The sequence below is a fragment of the Carassius gibelio genome, chromosome B19 (assembly GCF_023724105.1).
Source record: "Carassius gibelio isolate Cgi1373 ecotype wild population from Czech Republic chromosome B19, carGib1.2-hapl.c, whole genome shotgun sequence".
NCBI classification, from domain to species: Eukaryota; Metazoa; Chordata; class Actinopteri; order Cypriniformes; family Cyprinidae; genus Carassius; species Carassius gibelio.
The window spans coordinates 5,379,049-5,401,279 of NC_068414.1; the positions used below are offsets into that span (position 1 = coordinate 5,379,049).

Here is a 22,231-nt window from a genome sequence, read left to right on the forward strand (position 1 = left end):
CTGAAGGCAATAAAAAGGCTGCAGGCAAGAAAGGTCAGGCTTAAAGAAACCAATGAGAGTAAACTGACCTGTTTGTTGTCTCTAAAAAACACCAGAAGAAAAATGTCCAGGGGGTCAATGCTGACCTGCATGAAAGTGGAATAAACTGCAAGGTAAGTAATGTAAGATCCCCAAGACAGCGCTACAAGGTCACAGTTGGACAGTGGCTTGTTGGAAGAGCAGGGTAATGACTCCCAGCAAGAACTGACAAATCTGGTGCAGTCCAGGAGGCTGAGGTGCCCTGTGGTTCTTAAGGGAGCTGGTGGCCACAGAAGTTAACGCCTCTCACTTTTGATATTGACCTCCCCCACTCCCCTTTGCTCAGAGACACTTTTGCTCATATCAGTTCATCAAATACCCATGGAACTTGATCAGTTTGTCTGTCAGTTGTTCAGCTTTAGCATTGGTCGATATTACCCAGTTGAAGAGATGCATTTTCCACATAAATTCGTAGAATTCTTGCAGAAATAGAGCATTGGTGGTTCAGTGGTAGAATTCTCGCCTGCCACGCGGGAGACCCGGGTCCGATTCCCGGCCAATGCAGCAGAGGTCGTGTTTTTAAGGCCATGTTAGTCGTTCTTCATAAGCGGCAGCTGTCCCCAGAGCCATGAGCACAGCGCAGCTTCACTCACTGGTGGCTGAATGTCAGAGATGTTGTTTCCCGCGCAGGAGACCCAGGTTCGATTTCCAGCAGAAGCAAAGCAGTGTATCTTGCTACTTTAGAAGTGGGCAACTTATCAGTGTTTTACAGGGAACTAGTGGAAGCACTCTAGACAATGCTTTTCCATGCTTGTTCAACGAAGTACAAGCAATTATGGCTCATGCACCTGTGAAAAACTCCTGAAGGCAATAAAAAGGCTGCAGTCAAGAAAGGTCAGGCTTAAAGAAACCAATGAGAGTAAACTGACCTGTTTGTTGTCTCTAAAAAACACCAGAAGAAAAATGTCCAGGGGGTCAATGCTGATCTGCATGAAAGTGGAATAAACTGCAAGGTAAGTAATGTAAGATCCCCAAGACAGCGCTACAAGGTCACAGTTGGACAGTGGCTTGTTGGAAGAGCAGGGTAATGACTCCCAGCAAGAACTGACAAATCTGGTGCAGTCCAGGAGGCTGAGGTGCCCTGTGGTTCTTAAGGGAGCTGGTGGCCACAGAAGTTAACGCCTCTCACTTTTGATATTGACCTCCCCCACTCCCCTTTGCTCAGAGACACTTTTGCTCATATCAGTTCATCAAATACCCATGGAACTTGATCAGTTTGTCTGTCAGTTGTTCAGCTTTAGCATTGGTCGATATTACCCAGTTGAAGAGATGCATTTTCCACATAAATTCGTAGAATTCATGCAGAAATAGAGCATTGGTGGTTCAGTGGTAGAATTCTCGCCTGCCACGCGAGAGACCCGGGTCCGATTCCCGGCCAATGCAGCAGAGGTCGTGTTTTTAAGGCCATGTTAGTCGTTCTTCATAAGCGGCATCTGTCCCCAGAGCCACGAGTACAGCGCAGCTTCACTCACTGGTGGCTGAATGTCATAGTTGTTGTTTCCCGCGCAGGAGACCCAGGTTCGATTCCCAGCAGAAGCAAAGCAGTGTATCTTGCTACTTTAGAAGTGGGCAACTTATCAGTGTTTTACAGGGAACTAGTGGAAGCACTCTAGACAATGCTTTTCCATGCTTGTTCAACGAAGTACAAGCAATTATGGCTCATGCACCTGTGAAAAACTCCTGAAGGCAATAAAAAGGCTGCAGGCAAGAAAGGTCATGCTTAAAGAAACCAATGAGAGTAAACTGACCTGTTTGTTGTCTCTAAAAAACACCAGAAGAAAAATGTCCAGGGTCAATGCTGACCTGCATGAAAGTGGAATAAACTGCAAGGTAAGTAATGTAAGATCCCCAAGACAGCGGTACAAGGTCACAGTTGGACAGTGGCTTGTTGGAAGAGCAGGGTAATGACTCCCAGCAAGAACTGACAAATCTGGTGCAGTCCAGGAGGCTGAGGTGCCCTGTGGTTCTTAAGGGAGCTGGTGGCCACAGAAGTTAACGCCTCTCACTTTTGATATTGACCTCCCCCACTCCCCTTTGCTCAGAGACACTTTTGCTCATATCAGTTCATCAAATACCCATGGAACTTGATCAGTTTGTCTGTCAGTTGTTCAGCTTTAGCATTGGTCGATATTACCCAGTTGAAGAGATGCATTTTCCACATAAATTCGTAGAATTCATGCAGAAATAGAGCATTGGTGGTTCAGTGGTAGAATTCTCGCCTGCCACGCGGGAGACCAGGGTCCGATTCCCGGCCAATGCAGCAGAGGTCGTGTTTTTAAGGCCATGTTAGTCGTTCTTCATAAGCGGCATCTGTCCCCAGAGCCACGAGTACAGCGCAGCTTCACTCACTGGTGGCTGAATGTCATAGTTGTTGTTTCCCGCGCAGGAGACCCAGGTTCGATTCCCAGCAGAAGCAAAGCAGTGTATCTTGCTACTTTAGAAGTGGGCAACTTATCAGTGTTTTACAGGGAACTAGTGGAAGCACTCTAGACAATGCTTTTCCATGCTTGTTCAACGAAGTACAAGCAATTATGGCTCATGCACCTGTGAAAAACTCCTGAAGGCAATAAAAAGGCTGCAGGCAAGAAAGGTCATGCTTAAAGAAACCAATGAGAGTAAACTGACCTGTTTGTTGTCTCTAAAAAACACCAGAAGAAAAATGTCCAGGGTCAATGCTGACCTGCATGAAAGTGGAATAAACTGCAAGGTAAGTAATGTAAGATCCCCAAGACAGCGGTACAAGGTCACAGTTGGACAGTGGCTTGTTGGAAGAGCAGGGTAATGACTCCCAGCAAGAACTGACAAATCTGGTGCAGTCCAGGAGGCTGAGGTGCCCTGTGGTTCTTAAGGGAGCTGGTGGCCACAGAAGTTAACGCCTCTCACTTTTGATATTGACCTCCCCCACTCCCCTTTGCTCAGAGACACTTTTGCTCATATCAGTTCATCAAATACCCATGGAACTTGATCAGTTTGTCTGTCAGTTGTTCAGCTTTAGCATTGGTCGATATTACCCAGTTGAAGAGATGCATTTTCCACATAAATTCGTAGAATTCTTGCAGAAATAGAGCATTGGTGGTTCAGTGGTAGAATTCTCGCCTGCCACGCGGGAGACCCGGGTCCGATTCCCGGCCAATGCAGCAGAGGTCGTGTTTTTAAGGCCATGTTAGTCGTTCTTCATAAGCGGCAGCTGTCCCCAGAGCCATGAGCACAGCGCAGCTTCACTCACTGGTGGCTGAATGTCAGAGATGTTGTTTCCGCGCAGGAGACCCAGGTTCGATTCCCAGCAGAAGCAAAGCAGTGTATCTTGCTACTTTAGAAGTGGGCAACTTATCAGTGTTTTACAGGGAACTAGTGGAAGCACTCTAGACAATGCTTTTCCATGCTTGTTCAATGAAGTACAAGCAATTATGGCTCATGCACCTGTGAAAAACTCCTGAAGGCAATAAAAAGGCTGCAGGCAAGAAAGGTCAGGCTTAAAGAAACCAATGAGAGTAAACTGACTTGTTTGTTGTCTCTAAAAAACACCAGAAGAAAAATGTCCAGGGGGTCAATGCTGATCTGCATGAAAGTGGAATAAACTGCAAGGTAAGTAATGTAAGATCCCCAAGACAGCGCTACAAGGTCACAGTTGGACAGTGGCTTGTTGGAAGAGCAGGGTAATGACTCCCAGCAAGAACTGACAAATCTGGTGCAGTCCAGGAGGCTGAGGTGCCCTGTGGTTCTTAAGGGAGCTGGTGGCCACAGAAGTTGGTGGCCACAGCTTCTCTCACTGGTGGCTGAATGTCAGAGTTGTTGTTTCCCGCGCAGGAGACCCAGGTTCGATTCCCAGCAGAAGCAAAGCAGTGTATCTTGCTACTTTAGAAGTGGGCAACTTATCAGTGTTTTACAGGGAACTAGTGGAAGCACTCTAGACAATGCTTTTCCATGCTTGTTCAACGAAGTACAAGCAATTATGGCTCATGCACCTGTGAAAAACTCCTGAAGGCAATAAAAAGGCTGCAGGCAAGAAAGGTCATGCTTAAAGAAACCAATGAGAGTAAACTGACCTGTTTGTTGTCTCTAAAAAACACCAGAAGAAAAATGTCCAGGGGGTCAATGCTGACCTGCATGAAAGTGGAATAAACTGCAAGGTAAGTAATGTAAGATCCCCAAGACAGCGCTACAAGGTCACAGTTGGACAGTGGCTTGTTGGAAGAGCAGGGTAATGACTCCCAGCAAGAACTGACAAATCTGGTGCAGTCCAGGAGGCTGAGGTGCCCTGTGGTTCTTAAGGGAGCTGGTGGCCACAGAAGTTAACGCCTCTCACTTTTGATATTGACCTCCCCCACTCCCCTTTGCTCAGAGACACTTTTGCTCATATCAGTTCATCAAATACCCATGGAACTTGATCAGTTTGTCTGTCAGTTGTTCAGCTTTAGCATTGGTCGATATTACCCAGTTGAAGAGATGCATTTTCCACATAAATTCGTAGAATTCTTGCAGAAATAGAGCATTGGTGGTTCAGTGGTAGAATTCTCGCCTGCCACGCGGGAGACCCGGGTCCGATTCCCGGCCAATGCAGCAGAGGTCGTGTTTTTAAGGCCATGTTAGTCGTTCTTCATAAGCGGCAGCTGTCCCCAGAGCCATGAGCACAGCGCAGCTTCACTCACTGGTGGCTGAATGTCAGAGATGTTGTTTCCCGCGCAGGAGACCCAGGTTCGATTTCCAGCAGAAGCAAAGCAGTGTATCTTGCTACTTTAGAAGTGGGCAACTTATCAGTGTTTTACAGGGAACTAGTGGAAGCACTCTAGACAATGCTTTTCCATGCTTGTTCAACGAAGTACAAGCAATTATGGCTCATGCACCTGTGAAAAACTCCTGAAGGCAATAAAAAGGCTGCAGTCAAGAAAGGTCAGGCTTAAAGAAACCAATGAGAGTAAACTGACCTGTTTGTTGTCTCTAAAAAACACCAGAAGAAAAATGTCCAGGGGGTCAATGCTGATCTGCATGAAAGTGGAATAAACTGCAAGGTAAGTAATGTAAGATCCCCAAGACAGCGCTACAAGGTCACAGTTGGACAGTGGCTTGTTGGAAGAGCAGGGTAATGACTCCCAGCAAGAACTGACAAATCTGGTGCAGTCCAGGAGGCTGAGGTGCCCTGTGGTTCTTAAGGGAGCTGGTGGCCACAGAAGTTAACGCCTCTCACTTTTGATATTGACCTCCCCCACTCCCCTTTGCTCAGAGACACTTTTGCTCATATCAGTTCATCAAATACCCATGGAACTTGATCAGTTTGTCTGTCAGTTGTTCAGCTTTAGCATTGGTCGATATTACCCAGTTGAAGAGATGCATTTTCCACATAAATTCGTAGAATTCATGCAGAAATAGAGCATTGGTGGTTCAGTGGTAGAATTCTCGCCTGCCACGCGAGAGACCCGGGTCCGATTCCCGGCCAATGCAGCAGAGGTCGTGTTTTTAAGGCCATGTTAGTCGTTCTTCATAAGCGGCATCTGTCCCCAGAGCCACGAGTACAGCGCAGCTTCACTCACTGGTGGCTGAATGTCATAGTTGTTGTTTCCCGCGCAGGAGACCCAGGTTCGATTCCCAGCAGAAGCAAAGCAGTGTATCTTGCTACTTTAGAAGTGGGCAACTTATCAGTGTTTTACAGGGAACTAGTGGAAGCACTCTAGACAATGCTTTTCCATGCTTGTTCAACGAAGTACAAGCAATTATGGCTCATGCACCTGTGAAAAACTCCTGAAGGCAATAAAAAGGCTGCAGGCAAGAAAGGTCATGCTTAAAGAAACCAATGAGAGTAAACTGACCTGTTTGTTGTCTCTAAAAAACACCAGAAGAAAAATGTCCAGGGTCAATGCTGACCTGCATGAAAGTGGAATAAACTGCAAGGTAAGTAATGTAAGATCCCCAAGACAGCGGTACAAGGTCACAGTTGGACAGTGGCTTGTTGGAAGAGCAGGGTAATGACTCCCAGCAAGAACTGACAAATCTGGTGCAGTCCAGGAGGCTGAGGTGCCCTGTGGTTCTTAAGGGAGCTGGTGGCCACAGAAGTTAACGCCTCTCACTTTTGATATTGACCTCCCCCACTCCCCTTTGCTCAGAGACACTTTTGCTCATATCAGTTCATCAAATACCCATGGAACTTGATCAGTTTGTCTGTCAGTTGTTCAGCTCTAGCATTGGTTGATATTACCCAGTTGAAGAGATGCATTTTCCACATAAATTTGTAGAATTCATGCAGAAATAGAGCATTGGTGGTTCAGTGGTAGAATTCTCGCCTGCCACGCGGGAGACCCGGGTCCGATTCCCGGCCAATGAAGCAGAGGTCGTGTTTTTAAGGCCATGTTAGTCGTTCTTCATAAGCGGCATCTGTCCCCAGAGCCACGAGTACAGCGCAGCTTCACTCACTGGTGGCTGAATGTCATAGTTTTTGTTTCCCGCGCAGGAGACCCAGGTTCGATTCCCAGCAGAAGCAAAGCAGTGTATCTTGCTACTTTAGAAGTGGGCAACTTATCAGTGTTTTACAGGGAACTAGTGGAAGCACTCTAGACAATGCTTTTCCATGCTTGTTCAACGAAGTACAAGCAATTATGGCTCATGCACCTGTGAAAAACTCCTGAAGGCAATAAAAAGGCTGCAGGCAAGAAAGGTCATGCTTAAAGAAACCAATGAGAGTAAACTGACCTGTTTGTTGTCTCTAAAAAACACCAGAAGAAAAATGTCCAGGGTCAATGCTGACCTGCATGAAAGTGGAATAAACTGCAAGGTAAGTAATGTAAGATCCCCAAGACAGCGGTACAAGGTCACAGTTGGACAGTGGCTTGTTGGAAGAGCAGGGTAATGACTCCCAGCAAGAACTGACAAATCTGGTGCAGTCCAGGAGGCTGAGGTGCCCTGTGGTTCTTAAGGGAGCTGGTGGCCACAGAAGTTAACGCCTCTCACTTTTGATATTGACCTCCCCCACTCCCCTTTGCTCAGAGACACTTTTGCTCATATCAGTTCATCAAATACCCATGGAACTTGATCAGTTTGTCTGTCAGTTGTTCAGCTTTAGCATTGGTCGATATTACCCAGTTGAAGAGATGCATTTTCCACATAAATTCGTAGAATTCATGCAGAAATAGAGCATTGGTGGTTCAGTGGTAGAATCCTCGCCTGCCACGCGGGAGACCCGGGTCCGATTCCCGGCCAATGCAGCAGAGGTCGTGTTTTTAAGGCCATGTTAGTCGTTCCTCATAAGCGGCAGCTGTCCCCAGAGCCACGAGCACAGCGCAGCTTCTCTCACTGGTGGCTGAATGTCAGAGTTGTTGTTTCCCGCGCAGGAGACCCAGGTTCGATCCCAGCAGAAGCAAAGCAGTGTATCTTGCTACTTTAGAAGTGGGCAACTTATCAGTGTTTTACAGGGAACTAGTGGAAGCACTCTAGACAATGCTTTTCCATGCTTGTTCAACGAAGTACAAGCAATTATGGCTCATGCACCTGTGAAAAACTCCTGAAGGCAATAAAAAGGCTGCAGGCAAGAAAGGTCATGCTTAAAGAAACCAATGAGAGTAAACTGACCTGTTTGTTGTCTCTAAAAAACACCAGAAGAAAAATGTCCAGGGGGTCAATGCTGATCTGCATGAAAGTGGAATAAACTGCAAGGTAAGTAATGTAAGATCCCCAAGACAGCGCTACAAGGTCACAGTTGGACAGTGGCTTGTTGGAAGAGCAGGGTAATGACTCCCAGCAAGAACTGACAAATCTGGTGCAGTCCAGGAGGCTGAGGTGCCCTGTGGTTCTTAAGGGAGCTGGTGGCCACAGAAGTTGGTGGCCACAGCTTCTCTCACTGGTGGCTGAATGTCAGAGTTGTTGTTTCCCGCGCAGGAGACCCAGGTTCGATTCCCAGCAGAAGCAAAGCAGTGTATCTTGCTACTTTAGAAGTGGGCAACTTATCAGTGTTTTACAGGGAACTAGTGGAAGCACTCTAGACAATGCTTTTCCATGCTTGTTCAACGAAGTACAAGCAATTATGGCTCATGCACCTGTGAAAAACTCCTGAAGGCAATAAAAAGGCTGCAGGCAAGAAAGGTCAGGCTTAAAGAAACCAATGAGAGTAAACTGACCTGTTTGTTGTCTCTAAAAAACACCAGAAGAAAAATGTCCAGGGGGTCAATGCTGACCTGCATGAAAGTGGAATAAACTGCAAGGTAAGTAATGTAAGATCCCCAAGACAGCGCTACAAGGTCACAGTTGGACAGTGGCTTGTTGGAAGAGCAGGGTAATGACTCCCAGCAAGAACTGACAAATCTGGTGCAGTCCAGGAGGCTGAGGTGCCCTGTGGTTCTTAAGGGAGCTGGTGGCCACAGAAGTTAACGCCTCTCACTTTTGATATTGACCTCCCCCACTCCCCTTTGCTCAGAGACACTTTTGCTCATATCAGTTCATCAAATACCCATGGAACTTGATCAGTTTGTCTGTCAGTTGTTCAGCTTTAGCATTGGTCGATATTACCCAGTTGAAGAGATGCATTTTCCACATAAATTCGTAGAATTCTTGCAGAAATAGAGCATTGGTGGTTCAGTGGTAGAATTCTCGCCTGCCACGCGGGAGACCCGGGTCCGATTCCCGGCCAATGCAGCAGAGGTCGTGTTTTTAAGGCCATGTTAGTCGTTCTTCATAAGCGGCAGCTGTCCCCAGAGCCATGAGCACAGCGCAGCTTCACTCACTGGTGGCTGAATGTCAGAGATGTTGTTTCCCGCGCAGGAGACCCAGGTTCGATTTCCAGCAGAAGCAAAGCAGTGTATCTTGCTACTTTAGAAGTGGGCAACTTATCAGTGTTTTACAGGGAACTAGTGGAAGCACTCTAGACAATGCTTTTCCATGCTTGTTCAACGAAGTACAAGCAATTATGGCTCATGCACCTGTGAAAAACTCCTGAAGGCAATAAAAAGGCTGCAGTCAAGAAAGGTCAGGCTTAAAGAAACCAATGAGAGTAAACTGACCTGTTTGTTGTCTCTAAAAAACACCAGAAGAAAAATGTCCAGGGGGTCAATGCTGATCTGCATGAAAGTGGAATAAACTGCAAGGTAAGTAATGTAAGATCCCCAAGACAGCGCTACAAGGTCACAGTTGGACAGTGGCTTGTTGGAAGAGCAGGGTAATGACTCCCAGCAAGAACTGACAAATCTGGTGCAGTCCAGGAGGCTGAGGTGCCCTGTGGTTCTTAAGGGAGCTGGTGGCCACAGAAGTTAACGCCTCTCACTTTTGATATTGACCTCCCCCACTCCCCTTTGCTCAGAGACACTTTTGCTCATATCAGTTCATCAAATACCCATGGAACTTGATCAGTTTGTCTGTCAGTTGTTCAGCTTTAGCATTGGTCGATATTACCCAGTTGAAGAGATGCATTTTCCACATAAATTCGTAGAATTCATGCAGAAATAGAGCATTGGTGGTTCAGTGGTAGAATTCTCGCCTGCCACGCGAGAGACCCGGGTCCGATTCCAGGCCAATGCAGCAGAGGTCGTGTTTTTAAGGCCATGTTAGTCGTTCTTCATAAGCGGCATCTGTCCCCAGAGCCACGAGTACAGCGCAGCTTCACTCACTGGTGGCTGAATGTCATAGTTGTTGTTTCCCGCGCAGGAGACCCAGGTTCGATTCCCAGCAGAAGCAAAGCAGTGTATCTTGCTACTTTAGAAATGGGCAACTTATCAGTGTTTTACAGGGAACTAGTGGAAGCACTCTAGACAATGCTTTTCCATGCTTGTTCAACGAAGTACAAGCAATTATGGCTCATGCACCTGTGAAAAACTCCTGAAGGCAATAAAAAGGCTGCAGGCAAGAAAGGTCATGCTTAAAGAAACCAATGAGAGTAAACTGACCTGTTTGTTGTCTCTAAAAAACACCAGAAGAAAAATGTCCAGGGTCAATGCTGACCTGCATGAAAGTGGAATAAACTGCAAGGTAAGTAATGTAAGATCCCCAAGACAGCGGTACAAGGTCACAGTTGGACAGTGGCTTGTTGGAAGAGCAGGGTAATGACTCCCAGCAAGAACTGACAAATCTGGTGCAGTCCAGGAGGCTGAGGTGCCCTGTGGTTCTTAAGGGAGCTGGTGGCCACAGAAGTTAACGCCTCTCACTTTTGATATTGACCTCCCCCACTCCCCTTTGCTCAGAGACACTTTTGCTCATATCAGTTCATCAAATACCCATGGAACTTGATCAGTTTGTCTGTCAGTTGTTCAGCTTTAGCATTGGTCGATATTACCCAGTTGAAGAGATGCATTTTCCACATAAATTCGTAGAATTCATGCAGAAATAGAGCATTTGTGGTTCAGTGGTAGAATTCTCGCCTGCCACGCGGGAGACCCGGGTCCGATTCCCGGCCAATGCAGCAGAGGTCGTGTTTTTAAGGCCATGTTAGTCGTTCTTCATAAGCGGCATCTGTCCCCAGAGCCACGAGTACAGCGCAGCTTCACTCACTGGTGGCTGAATGTCATAGTTGTTGTTTCCCGCGCAGGAGACCCAGGTTCGATTCCCAGCAGAAGCAAAGCAGTGTATCTTGCTACTTTAGAAGTGGGCAACTTATCAGTGTTTTACAGGGAACTAGTGGAAGCACTCTAGACAATGCTTTTCCATGCTTGTTCAACGAAGTACAAGCAATTATGGCTCATGCACCTGTGAAAAACTCCTGAAGGCAATAAAAAGGCTGCAGGCAAGAAAGGTCATGCTTAAAGAAACCAATGAGAGTAAACTGACCTGTTTGTTGTCTCTAAAAAACACCAGAAGAAAAATGTCCAGGGTCAATGCTGACCTGCATGAAAGTGGAATAAACTGCAAGGTAAGTAATGTAAGATCCCCAAGACAGCGCTACAAGGTCACAGTTGGACAGTGGCTTGTTGGAAGAGCAGGGTAATGACTCCCAGCAAGAACTGACAAATCTGGTGCAGTCCAGGAGGCTGAGGTGCCCTGTGGTTCTTAAGGGAGCTGGTGGCCACAGAAGTTGGTGGCCACAGCTTCTCTCACTGGTGGCTGAATGTCAGAGTTGTTGTTTCCCGCGCAGGAGACCCAGGTTCGATTCCCAGCAGAAGCAAAGCAGTGTATCTTGCTACTTTAGAAGTGGGCAACTTATCAGTGTTTTACAGGGAACTAGTGGAAGCACTCTAGACAATGCTTTTCCATGCTTGTTCAACGAAGTACAAGCAATTATGGCTCATGCACCTGTGAAAAACTCCTGAAGGCAATAAAAAGGCTGCAGGCAAGAAAGGTCAGGCTTAAAGAAACCAATGAGAGTAAACTGACCTGTTTGTTGTCTCTAAAAAACACCAGAAGAAAAATGTCCAGGGGGTCAATGCTGACCTGCATGAAAGTGGAATAAACTGCAAGGTAAGTAATGTAAGATCCCCAAGACAGCGCTACAAGGTCACAGTTGGACAGTGGCTTGTTGGAAGAGCAGGGTAATGACTCCCAGCAAGAACTGACAAATCTGGTGCAGTCCAGGAGGCTGAGGTGCCCTGTGGTTCTTAAGGGAGCTGGTGGCCACAGAAGTTAACGCCTCTCACTTTTGATATTGACCTCCCCCACTCCCCTTTGCTCAGAGACACTTTTGCTCATATCAGTTCATCAAATACCCATGGAACTTGATCAGTTTGTCTGTCAGTTGTTCAGCTTTAGCATTGGTCGATATTACCCAGTTGAAGAGATGCATTTTCCACATAAATTCGTAGAATTCTTGCAGAAATAGAGCATTGGTGGTTCAGTGGTAGAATTCTCGCCTGCCACGCGGGAGACCCGGGTCCGATTCCCGGCCAATGCAGCAGAGGTCGTGTTTTTAAGGCCATGTTAGTCGTTCTTCATAAGCGGCAGCTGTCCCCAGAGCCATGAGCACAGCGCAGCTTCACTCACTGGTGGCTGAATGTCAGAGATGTTGTTTCCCGCGCAGGAGACCCAGGTTCGATTTCCAGCAGAAGCAAAGCAGTGTATCTTGCTACTTTAGAAGTGGGCAACTTATCAGTGTTTTACAGGGAACTAGTGGAAGCACTCTAGACAATGCTTTTCCATGCTTGTTCAACGAAGTACAAGCAATTATGGCTCATGCACCTGTGAAAAACTCCTGAAGGCAATAAAAAGGCTGCAGTCAAGAAAGGTCAGGCTTAAAGAAACCAATGAGAGTAAACTGACCTGTTTGTTGTCTCTAAAAAACACCAGAAGAAAAATGTCCAGGGGGTCAATGCTGATCTGCATGAAAGTGGAATAAACTGCAAGGTAAGTAATGTAAGATCCCCAAGACAGCGCTACAAGGTCACAGTTGGACAGTGGCTTGTTGGAAGAGCAGGGTAATGACTCCCAGCAAGAACTGACAAATCTGGTGCAGTCCAGGAGGCTGAGGTGCCCTGTGGTTCTTAAGGGAGCTGGTGGCCACAGAAGTTAACGCCTCTCACTTTTGATATTGACCTCCCCCACTCCCCTTTGCTCAGAGACACTTTTGCTCATATCAGTTCATCAAATACCCATGGAACTTGATCAGTTTGTCTGTCAGTTGTTCAGCTTTAGCATTGGTCGATATTACCCAGTTGAAGAGATGCATTTTCCACATAAATTCGTAGAATTCATGCAGAAATAGAGCATTGGTGGTTCAGTGGTAGAATTCTCGCCTGCCACGCGAGAGACCCGGGTCCGATTCCCGGCCAATGCAGCAGAGGTCGTGTTTTTAAGGCCATGTTAGTCGTTCTTCATAAGCGGCATCTGTCCCCAGAGCCACGAGTACAGCGCAGCTTCACTCACTGGTGGCTGAATGTCATAGTTGTTGTTTCCCGCGCAGGAGACCCAGGTTCGATTCCCAGCAGAAGCAAAGCAGTGTATCTTGCTACTTTAGAAGTGGGCAACTTATCAGTGTTTTACAGGGAACTAGTGGAAGCACTCTAGACAATGCTTTTCCATGCTTGTTCAACGAAGTACAAGCAATTATGGCTCATGCACCTGTGAAAAACTCCTGAAGGCAATAAAAAGGCTGCAGGCAAGAAAGGTCATGCTTAAAGAAACCAATGAGAGTAAACTGACCTGTTTGTTGTCTCTAAAAAACACCAGAAGAAAAATGTCCAGGGTCAATGCTGACCTGCATGAAAGTGGAATAAACTGCAAGGTAAGTAATGTAAGATCCCCAAGACAGCGGTACAAGGTCACAGTTGGACAGTGGCTTGTTGGAAGAGCAGGGTAATGACTCCCAGCAAGAACTGACAAATCTGGTGCAGTCCAGGAGGCTGAGGTGCCCTGTGGTTCTTAAGGGAGCTGGTGGCCACAGAAGTTAACGCCTCTCACTTTTGATATTGACCTCCCCCACTCCCCTTTGCTCAGAGACACTTTTGCTCATATCAGTTCATCAAATACCCATGGAACTTGATCAGTTTGTCTGTCAGTTGTTCAGCTTTAGCATTGGTCGATATTACCCAGTTGAAGAGATGCATTTTCCACATAAATTCGTAGAATTCATGCAGAAATAGAGCATTGGTGGTTCAGTGGTAGAATTCTCGCCTGCCACGCGGGGGCCAGCCGCGAATAGTTGTCATGCGCTGACAGCCAATCAGACTGCAGCAGCCGGCCAAAGAGCGGAAATTACATCACAGCCAATCAGATTTTTTCATGCATTCATTTGGACCGGGGTTCGAATCCCACTCACACAGGTCTAAACTATTATTAAACTCCGCTTTATGCTTTTTAATAAATAAAAAAAATCTAACATTTAACAACATCTTACAGCTACAAAGTTTTTGAAATTCATGTCTTTCCTTTTTGGATTACAAAGCAAAGGATTATATAAAATAAACACAGTAAAATAATGCTAGTATACATTACATGATTATATAAAAACACAAATGGTTATATTAAATTACTTTTCAAATGTAAATTGAAGAAAATTTAATTTAACTGAGTAATATTCAAGTACTGAGTGAAAATTGATTGATGGAATAATGTAAGTCACACTTAAGATAACTGATCAAGTAAGAGTTTTCAAAACCATAGACACTGTAAAATATTAGTCATACGAAGTGGAAACAGCACTCGTGAAGCAATTTGTATTTTTCAGTTGTGTTTATTAAATGCTTTTAGCACCTTTTAAGATCAAGCCAAAATAATTAAATAGAAAAAAGAATTCTGACAATATAAATAGATATTACAATCTCACACTGAAAAATTAAAATATACAGTATATACATGAGTTAAATATTGCTAAATAAGCTGCAAATTAATATCTCGTATTTTTCTTTAGACTCTTTCCAGGTCACCTCTTTCTCAATGCCATGATGTTGGTAAATAAAGAAGACTTTAGCTTTACTTTTTTTCAAAAACTTTTTTGAACTTATTTCAGGATAGCCTGTGTGTGTGTGTGTGTGTGTGTGTGTGTGTGTGTGTGTGTGTGTGTGTGTGTGTGTGTGTGTGTGTGTGTGTGTGTGTGTGTGTGTGTGTGTGTGTGTGTGTGTGTGTGTGTGTGTGTGTGTGTGAGGACTGTTTGGATCCTGGCTAAGTTCCATTTCACAAAATCTGCACAAGTGAACAACGTGTTCATCTCCAGGCCTTTCGTGTTTTTGCAGTCCTGTTTCTTTGTGTCCTTCAGTTCAGTCTAAAGTGCTCCATTTCCATAAAGTCTTGGAATGACATCCTGGTGTTTACTTCTCTGCAGTCGTGTTTAATGAAGAACTGGTGTTCAGCAGTGTGGTCAGGTGCTTGACATAATGTGACGTGTAGTTTTGTGGTCATATGGAGCGTGCTGTTAGGATGTCTTCCTGTGGTGATTATTAAGCACGTTGTCGATAGGCTCAGCGTTCGTTGTCCATTACAAACACCCTGTCAGCAGTCTTCACAGGTCAGGTACGGCCAGCACATGCAGAGGTGACATACATGTAGCTCCTATACAGAGGGGAAACATGTGATCAATTTCTGCATCATGAACATTCAGAGTGAGGCTCCACATGAGACCCATGAGATGAGGACAGCAAGGACACAGACAGAGAACCAGTGGGGTCTACAACAAGCTGAATATTGAGTTTAATGTGTAAGGAAACAGAGTTACTTCAGGTTTATGAAGGTGAAGTTAAGACCTTTTTAAAACCAAGCAAATCAAATTTAAAGGGAACAAATGAGGAAAAACACAAATATGTTCTGTAAATGGAAATGTCTGGATAGTAGTATTAACTTCAGAGTTTGAAAACACAACTTCCAACATATATTCATAATTTAATTTGACAGAAACGCACTGAAAGCCTCTGCTCCCAGACACTACAACATTTCATATGTTACTGTACGTTCAGATCATGCTGCAAAACAGGCTGTTCTTCCTCAGTGTTTTTGCCTTGTTTTCCAGTGAACATGCATAAATATTATTAAATAAAGATACATTTACTGGAGATACAAAATTACATGAAATACAAAGACTTGTTTGAAAGAATTGTGTGATTATAACAAGAAGTAATATCTGCCATTTGGGGAAAAAGGTCACCTAAATTCAAAGAAAAGTTATAGTAAATCATTGACAAATATTTTTTTATTGTTTTAAGTGTAAACTAAGGAGCCCCACACATGACATGCAAGAAAAAAAAAAATAAATTGTGTGCATGCTTTACTAATTTGCTGGCAATAGTAAATCGAGGGAACGCTATAGTAATCGTGTGCACGTTTTAGTACATTGAGGGAATGAATTAGTAAATCATACACACGTTTTAGCCTTATATTTTTTCCTGCATGTCATGTGTGAGGCTCCTTAGTAAACTCATTTAATTAGTTACATTTTTCAAGACTTCATTTTACATTTGCATCATAAATTACATATTGATTGAAAGATATCTGCACTGGAAAACAAGACAAAACTCAGAGGAAGTGATTCATTCCTTTCAAACTTTCTTAAGGCATTAATTTGTGTAAGGGTAAATTAAGACATTTTAAGACTTTAAAACCTGCAGGAACTCTTGTGTGTTTGTTGTTAATGTGTTAAATATTCACCTGTCTCTGACTGAAGATCTGCTCGGGTCCCAGGAAAAGATGACAGCAAAGACACAATCAGTGAAGAAGCAGTGCTCTCTGAAAGAACAACAACAATATAGCAATATTAAAAAAAGGAATAATTATAACTATATTACAGACACGAACAAACATACTCACACACATAAATAATACTTAAATTGATACACATAATATTATATATATATATATATATATGTGTGTGTCTCTGTGTGTGTGTGTAAGCATTGGGACTGTATGATATTCACAAATAAAAGTTTTTAAATCCTGTAAGACTGTATGCAGTTTCATTGTAAAACTATAGTAATCTTGCTGTTCTTGGCAGACTGATATTCATTTAAAGTCTCATGACTGTCCTGTAAATATAATGCCAATGCAATAACAACAATAGTACATTTATTGTTTTGATTCTACTAAAATAACATGGCTAAATCATGGTTACTATAGTAAAACCATAGTCAGAAAACATTTTTGAACAGTGGAATACATGTAATCTCATCACAAAAGTGAAAATAATGTTTACTTCATTCATAATTCAACTTGTAATCAACAGATGACATGTTAACGATGACAAACAATAGACAGAAACGTAAATCATGGCTATGTTCATTCATAATTTGCAAACAAATCTATCTAGGCTGAACTATAGTAAACCGTTTAGAAACGAGCAAAGTTTACCAACGTGATTTCATCATTAACGGTAACGAAACGTCAGCTGATATCATGTAAAGTATCTTACCTTTGATAGACGCTTGAGAATGCGTTGAATTTAACAACGGAGGCGATCGCTGTTGTGTGTTTTCTTCTTCTCCTTCTTCTGCGAATTCAAACTTCCCGCGGTGCCCAAAACCGGAAGAGCGCCACGAGAGCGCTAGCGGCCGACAGTATATTACATCCGTAGTGGTTTAGCACTACCATTGAGAATGAATGGGAAACGGTTTAGGGCCGTTTAGCTAAACAATTCAAGGCCGCGGCGCGGGAGACCCGGGTCCGATTCCCGGCCAATGCAGCAGAGGTCGTGTTTTTAAGGCCATGTTAGTCGTTCTTCATAAGCGGCATCTGTCCCCAGAGCCACGAGTACAGCGCAGCTTCACTCACTGGTGGCTGAATGTCATAGTTGTTGTTTCCCGCGCAGGAGACCCAGGTTCGATTCCCAGCAGAAGCAAAGCAGTGTATCTTGCTACTTTAGAAGTGGGCAACTTATCAGTGTTTTACAGGGAACTAGTGGAAGCACTCTAGACAATGCTTTTCCATGCTTGTTCAACGAAGTACAAGCAATTATGGCTCATGCACCTGTGAAAAACTCCTGAAGGCAATAAAAAGGCTGCAGGCAAGAAAGGTCATGCTTAAAGAAACCAATGAGAGTAAACTGACCTGTTTGTTGTCTCTAAAAAACACCAGAAGAAAAATGTCCAGGGTCAATGCTGACCTGCATGAAAGTGGAATAAACTGCAAGGTAAGTAATGTAAGATCCCCAAGACAGCGGTACAAGGTCACAGTTGGACAGTGGCTTGTTGGAAGAGCAGGGTAATGACTCCCAGCAAGAACTGACAAATCTGGTGCAGTCCAGGAGGCTGAGGTGCCCTGTGGTTCTTAAGGGAGCTGGTGGCCACAGAAGTTAACGCCTCTCACTTTTGATATTGACCTCCCCCACTCCCCTTTGCTCAGAGACACTTTTGCTCATATCAGTTCATCAAATACCCATGGAACTTGATCAGTTTGTCTGTCAGTTGTTCAGCTTTAGCATTGGTCGATATTACCCAGTTGAAGAGATGCATTTTCCACATAAATTCGTAGAATTCTTGCAGAAATAGAGCATTGGTGGTTCAGTGGTAGAATTCTCGCCTGCCACGCGGGAGACCCGGGTCCGATTCCCGGCCAATGCAGCAGAGGTCGTGTTTTTAAGGCCATGTTAGTCGTTCCTCATAAGCGGCAGCTGTCCCCAGAGCCACGAGCACAGCGCAGCTTCTCTCACTGGTGGCTGAATGTCAGAGTTGTTGTTTCCCGCGCAGGAGACCCAGGTTCGATTCCCAGCAGAAGCAAAGCAGTGTATCTTGCTACTTTAGAAGTGGGCAACTTATCAGTGTTTTACAGGGAACTAGTGGAAGCACTCTAGACAATGCTTTTCCATGCTTGTTCAACGAAGTACAAGCAATTATGGCTCATGCACCTGTGAAAAACTCCTGAAGGCAATAAAAAGGCTGCAGGCAAGAAAGGTCAGGCTTAAAGAAACCAATGAGAGTAAACTGACCTGTTTGTTGTCTCTAAAAAACACCAGAAGAAAAATGTCCAGGGGGTCAATGCTGACCTGCATGAAAGTGGAATAAACTGCAAGGTAAGTAATGTAAGATCCCCAAGACAGCGCTACAAGGTCACAGTTGGACAGTGGCTTGTTGGAAGAGCAGGGTAATGACTCCCAGCAAGAACTGACAAATCTGGTGCAGTCCAGGAGGCTGAGGTGCCCTGTGGTTCTTAAGGGAGCTGGTGGCCACAGAAGTTAACGCCTCTCACTTTTGATATTGACCTCCCCCACTCCCCTTTGCTCAGAGACACTTTTGCTCATATCAGTTCATCAAATACCCATGGAACTTGATCAGTTTGTCTGTCAGTTGTTCAGCTTTAGCATTGGTCGATATTACCCAGTTGAAGAGATGCATTTTCCACATAAATTCGTAGAATTCTTGCAGAAATAGAGCATTGGTGGTTCAGTGGTAGAATTCTCGCCTGCCACGCGGGAGACCCGGGTCCGATTCCCGGCCAATGCAGCAGAGGTCGTGTTTTTAAGGCCATGTTAGTCGTTCTTCATAAGCGGCAGCTGTCCCCAGAGCCATGAGCACAGCGCAGCTTCACTCACTGGTGGCTGAATGTCAGAGATGTTGTTTCCCGCGCAGGAGACCCAGGTTCGATTTCCAGCAGAAGCAAAGCAGTGTATCTTGCTACTTTAGAAGTGGGCAACTTATCAGTGTTTTACAGGGAACTAGTGGAAGCACTCTAGACAATGCTTTTCCATGCTTGTTCAACGAAGTACAAGCAATTATGGCTCATGCACCTGTGAAAAACTCCTGAAGGCAATAAAAAGGCTGCAGTCAAGAAAGGTCAGGCTTAAAGAAACCAATGAGAGTAAACTGACCTGTTTGTTGTCTCTAAAAAACACCAGAAGAAAAATGTCCAGGGGGTCAATGCTGATCTGCATGAAAGTGGAATAAACTGCAAGGTAAGTAATGTAAGATCCCCAAGACAGCGCTACAAGGTCACAGTTGGACAGTGGCTTGTTGGAAGAGCAGGGTAATGACTCCCAGCAAGAACTGACAAATCTGGTGCAGTCCAGGAGGCTGAGGTGCCCTGTGGTTCTTAAGGGAGCTGGTGGCCACAGAAGTTAACGCCTCTCACTTTTGATATTGACCTCCCCCACTCCCCTTTGCTCAGAGACACTTTTGCTCATATCAGTTCATCAAATACCCATGGAACTTGATCAGTTTGTCTGTCAGTTGTTCAGCTTTAGCATTGGTCGATATTACCCAGTTGAAGAGATGCATTTTCCACATAAATTCGTAGAATTCATGCAGAAATAGAGCATTGGTGGTTCAGTGGTAGAATTCTCGCCTGCCACGCGAGAGACCCGGGTCCGATTCCCGGCCAATGCAGCAGAGGTCGTGTTTTTAAGGCCATGTTAGTCGTTCTTCATAAGCGGCATCTGTCCCCAGAGCCACGAGTACAGCGCAGCTTCACTCACTGGTGGCTGAATGTCATAGTTGTTGTTTCCCGCGCAGGAGACCCAGGTTCGATTCCCAGCAGAAGCAAAGCAGTGTATCTTGCTACTTTAGAAGTGGGCAACTTATCAGTGTTTTACAGGGAACTAGTGGAAGCACTCTAGACAATGCTTTTCCATGCTTGTTCAACGAAGTACAAGCAATTATGGCTCATGCACCTGTGAAAAACTCCTGAAGGCAATAAAAAGGCTGCAGGCAAGAAAGGTCATGCTTAAAGAAACCAATGAGAGTAAACTGACCTGTTTGTTGTCTCTAAAAAACACCAGAAGAAAAATGTCCAGGGTCAATGCTGACCTGCATGAAAGTGGAATAAACTGCAAGGTAAGTAATGTAAGATCCCCAAGACAGCGGTACAAGGTCACAGTTGGACAGTGGCTTGTTGGAAGAGCAGGGTAATGACTCCCAGCAAGAACTGACAAATCTGGTGCAGTCCAGGAGGCTGAGGTGCCCTGTGGTTCTTAAGGGAGCTGGTGGCCACAGAAGTTAACGCCTCTCACTTTTGATATTGACCTCCCCCACTCCCCTTTGCTCAGAGACACTTTTGCTCATATCAGTTCATCAAATACCCATGGAACTTGATCAGTTTGTCTGTCAGTTGTTCAGCTTTAGCATTGGTCGATATTACCCAGTTGAAGAGATGCATTTTCCACATAAATTCGTAGAATTCATGCAGAAATAGAGCATTGGTGGTTCAGTGGTAGAATTCTCGCCTGCCACGCGGGAGACCAGGGTCCGATTCCCGGCCAATGCAGCAGAGGTCGTGTTTTTAAGGCCATGTTAGTCGTTCTTCATAAGCGGCATCTGTCCCCAGAGCCACGAGTACAGCGCAGCTTCACTCACTGGTGGCTGAATGTCATAGTTGTTGTTTCCCGCGCAGGAGACCCAGGTTCGATTCCCAGCAGAAGCAAAGCAGTGTATCTTGCTACTTTAGAAGTGGGCAACTTATCAGTGTTTTACAGGGAACTAGTGGAAGCACTCTAGACAATGCTTTTCCATGCTTGTTCAACGAAGTACAAGCAATTATGGCTCATGCACCTGTGAAAAACTCCTGAAGGCAATAAAAAGGCTGCAGGCAAGAAAGGTCATGCTTAAAGAAACCAATGAGAGTAAACTGACCTGTTTGTTGTCTCTAAAAAACACCAGAAGAAAAATGTCCAGGGTCAATGCTGACCTGCATGAAAGTGGAATAAACTGCAAGGTAAGTAATGTAAGATCCCCAAGACAGCGGTACAAGGTCACAGTTGGACAGTGGCTTGTTGGAAGAGCAGGGTAATGACTCCCAGCAAGAACTGACAAATCTGGTGCAGTCCAGGAGGCTGAGGTGCCCTGTGGTTCTTAAGGGAGCTGGTGGCCACAGAAGTTAACGCCTCTCACTTTTGATATTGACCTCCCCCACTCCCCTTTGCTCAGAGACACTTTTGCTCATATCAGTTCATCAAATACCCATGGAACTTGATCAGTTTGTCTGTCAGTTGTTCAGCTTTAGCATTGGTCGATATTACCCAGTTGAAGAGATGCATTTTCCACATAAATTCGTAGAATTCTTGCAGAAATAGAGCATTGGTGGTTCAGTGGTAGAATTCTCGCCTGCCACGCGGGAGACCCGGGTCCGATTCCCGGCCAATGCAGCAGAGGTCGTGTTTTTAAGGCCATGTTAGTCGTTCTTCATAAGCGGCAGCTGTCCCCAGAGCCATGAGCACAGCGCAGCTTCACTCACTGGTGGCTGAATGTCAGAGATGTTGTTTCCGCGCAGGAGACCCAGGTTCGATTCCCAGCAGAAGCAAAGCAGTGTATCTTGCTACTTTAGAAGTGGGCAACTTATCAGTGTTTTACAGGGAACTAGTGGAAGCACTCTAGACAATGCTTTTCCATGCTTGTTCAATGAAGTACAAGCAATTATGGCTCATGCACCTGTGAAAAACTCCTGAAGGCAATAAAAAGGCTGCAGGCAAGAAAGGTCAGGCTTAAAGAAACCAATGAGAGTAAACTGACTTGTTTGTTGTCTCTAAAAAACACCAGAAGAAAAATGTCCAGGGGGTCAATGCTGATCTGCATGAAAGTGGAATAAACTGCAAGGTAAGTAATGTAAGATCCCCAAGACAGCGCTACAAGGTCACAGTTGGACAGTGGCTTGTTGGAAGAGCAGGGTAATGACTCCCAGCAAGAACTGACAAATCTGGTGCAGTCCAGGAGGCTGAGGTGCCCTGTGGTTCTTAAGGGAGCTGGTGGCCACAGAAGTTGGTGGCCACAGCTTCTCTCACTGGTGGCTGAATGTCAGAGTTGTTGTTTCCCGCGCAGGAGACCCAGGTTCGATTCCCAGCAGAAGCAAAGCAGTGTATCTTGCTACTTTAGAAGTGGGCAACTTATCAGTGTTTTACAGGGAACTAGTGGAA

At 45.0% G+C, this 22,231-nt stretch overlaps 2 long non-coding RNA genes and 4 other non-coding genes across 7 annotated transcripts in view; 5 read left to right on the forward strand and 1 right to left on the reverse strand.

Annotated features, from left to right (window-relative positions):
* Positions 1–22,231, reverse strand: part of LOC127979065 (uncharacterized) — a 232,327-nt gene that overhangs the window by 198,746 nt on the left and 11,350 nt on the right. Inside the window, exon 1 of one of the 2 annotated variants that reach the window (XR_008158708.1) lies at positions 16,808–17,080. The exons of the other annotated variant lie outside the window; for it this stretch is intronic. This is a non-coding gene — a long non-coding RNA (uncharacterized LOC127979065). Of the gene's footprint in view, positions 1–16,807; positions 17,081–22,231 lie in introns of those variants that run through there. 2 annotated transcript variants of the gene reach the window in all.
* LOC127979064 (uncharacterized) overlaps positions 1–22,231 on the forward strand; it is a 298,949-nt gene that overhangs the window by 134,218 nt on the left and 142,500 nt on the right. The gene's annotated exons all lie outside the window — the stretch shown is intronic.
* Positions 1,391–1,461, forward strand: trnag-gcc (transfer RNA glycine (anticodon GCC)). The gene has a single exon. It is a non-coding gene; the product is annotated as a tRNA-Gly (tRNA).
* trnag-gcc (transfer RNA glycine (anticodon GCC)) lies at positions 5,447–5,517 on the forward strand. Its single transcript has one exon. It is a non-coding gene; the product is annotated as a tRNA-Gly (tRNA).
* trnag-gcc (transfer RNA glycine (anticodon GCC)) lies at positions 12,681–12,751 on the forward strand. The gene has a single exon. It is a non-coding gene; the product is annotated as a tRNA-Gly (tRNA).
* On the forward strand, positions 19,642–19,712 carry trnag-gcc (transfer RNA glycine (anticodon GCC)). The gene has a single exon. It is a non-coding gene; the product is annotated as a tRNA-Gly (tRNA).